The sequence below is a fragment of the Canis lupus genome, chromosome 14, assembly GCF_048164855.1.
Source record: "Canis lupus baileyi chromosome 14, mCanLup2.hap1, whole genome shotgun sequence".
In the NCBI taxonomy this organism is placed as follows: Eukaryota; Metazoa; Chordata; class Mammalia; order Carnivora; family Canidae; genus Canis; species Canis lupus.
In genome coordinates, this window is record NC_132851.1 from 51,705,215 (window position 1) to 51,707,775 (window position 2,561).

A 2,561-nucleotide genomic window follows, 5' to 3' on the forward strand; every position below is an offset into this window, starting at 1 on the left:
AAAACCTATAGGATGCATCAAAAGCAAATGTTAGAGTGAAATTTGCCATAAATGCCTGAATTAAGAAAAAAATTCTAATAAACAACTTAACACCATAAGGAACTGGAAAAAAACAGCTGAAATTTAGTGAAGGAAGGAAATAACATAAAAAAATCAGAAAAAATAAAGTAGAAATCAGAATAAATGATAACATAACATTGAAAGTAATGACCAGTTTTTTTTTTTTTAAAGCAAAATTGGCAATACTTTAACTACGTTAAGAAAATAAAAAGGAGGACCTACAGCAACCCATAGAGAATGGCTGCCCCAGCAGTGTCTGGGCTGTCCTGGCTGGTGCAATGCTTTTGCACATCTGTGGTCAGGCTGTTTTCCAAGCTCGTGAGGCCACCTGTATAGATATATGGTATGGAAGGTCATATGCCACTGCTCTTTATTCTGCTGCATCTAAACAGGAGAAACTGGAAAAAGTAGAAAAGGAATTGTTGAGAGTAGCACAAATCTTGAAGGAATCCAAAATAGCTACTCCCATTATGAATTCCTACGTGAAGAATTCCATGAAAGCGAAAAGCCTAAATGACATGACAGCAAAAGAGATGTTCTCTTTTCTCACATCCAACCTGATCAATTTGCTTGCCAAGAATGGTTGGTTGACCAATACCCCTGGAGCCATTTCTGCCTTTTCACCATGATGAGTCCACCATGGAGAAGCACCATGCGCAGTGACCACTTCATCACCTTTGGATGAAGCCACTCTTACTGAACTACAAACGGTCCTGAAGAGCTTCCTAAGCCAAGGCCAAGTGTTAAAATTGGAAGTTAAGGTTGACCTGTCAATGATGAGGGGAATGATTGTCTGTATTGGAGAGAAATATGCTGGTATGTCTACAAAAACCATGATTCAGAAGCTGAGTAAGGCCATGTGGGAGGTTTTCTGAAAGTGTTGATTTTCTGTCAGTGAAAATTCCTAAAACTTGGAGCAAATAATAAAATGCTTCCTGAACAGGAAAGAAAGAAAGAAAGAAAGAAAGAAAGAAAGAAAGAAAGAAAGAAAGAAAGAAAGAAAGAAAGAGAAAGAAAGAAAAAAGAAAAAGAAGAAAGAAAGAAAGAGAGAAAGAAAGAAGATGAAAGAGAAGGCTCAAAAACCAACATGAGAATTGGAAAATCTAACACAGAAATGCATAGTGTGATAACGGATTACTATAAACAATTAGATACTAACGAATCTGAAAGCTTAGGAAGAGATCCCAGATAGTTCCTAGAAATGCACAGGTTACCAAGATTGAATCATGAATCTTGAATCCAAGAAATAGGAAATCTTCTTAGACCAATAACAAGCATGAAAGCTGAATAAAAAATTGGGCACCTGGGTGGCTCAGTGGTTGGGTGTCTGCCTTTGGCTCAGGCTGTGGTCCCAGGGTCCTGGGTTCGAGTCTCACATTGGGCTCTCTTCAGGAATCCTGCTTCTCCCTCTGCCTATGTCTGTTTCTCTTGTGTCTCTTGTGAATAAATAAAAAAATCTAAAAAAAAAAAAAAAAAAAAAGGAATCAAAAATCTTCTGGCACAGAAAAGCCCAAGACCACAAAGTTTCATCGACCAACCCCACCAAACATTAAGAACAATTAAGGGTACCTGGGTGGCACAGTCGACTGAGGGTCTGACTCTTGGTTTCAGCTCAGGTAGTGATCTCAGGGTTGTGAGATCCAGCTCCCAGTCTGGCTTCACACTCAGTGGAGAATCTGCTTGGAATTCTTTCTCTCTGCCCTTCCTGCTCATGTGCACACACTCTCTCTAAAATAAATAAATAAATCTTTAAAACAATTAATGACAATCTTATCAAAATATTACAAATAATGAGATAAAGGGAATATATTCAAAATCATTCCAGCATTACCCTGATATCAAAGCAGGATAAAAACAATATAAGAACAAAAAAGTCTAGTTTGTCCAATGTAAATTGTATTGCTACTCTAGTTTTCTTTGGATGTTTGTTTGTATTATAAATATTTGCCCATTGCCCACCCCTTCACTTTCAATCTGCAAGTGTCCTTAGATCTACAGTTAGTCTCTTGTAGGTAGCATATGGTCTTATTTTTTTAATCCATTCTGACACCTATCTCTTTCAATTGGAACACTTAGTCATTTACATTCAAAGTAATTATTGATAGATATATATTTATTTTCATTTTATTACTTATCATTGTTTCTGGAGGATTTTCTCTGATCCTTTCTTGTCTGTCATTTTTGGTCTCTCTTTTGCACTCAGAGTCCCCTTTAATATTTCTTGCAAGGCTGGTTTAGTGATTACAAACTCCTTTAGCTTTTGTTCGTCTAGGAGACAGTGGTTTTACTGGAGTTCAAATTCTTGGTAAGTGGGCAAAAGACCCTATAGACATAATGTACAAAAGTAGAAATTCTAAGAAAACATACATGTAGAAAAGATATTCAACTCTCTTAGACTATGCCTATTAAGTTTAATGAATAGGACAATTTAAATGTAACTGATAATACTGCAGTAAAATTGGAAAGGAATCCAGAAGTATGCATGAATGATAAACTATGTC

The 2,561-nt window shown here is 36.5% G+C and overlaps 1 pseudogene; it reads left to right on the forward strand.

Annotated features, from left to right (window-relative positions):
* Positions 1–297: 297 nt before the first annotated feature.
* On the forward strand, positions 298–935 carry LOC140603552 (ATP synthase subunit O, mitochondrial pseudogene; annotated as a pseudogene).
* The last annotated feature ends 1,626 nt before the right edge of the window (positions 936–2,561 follow it).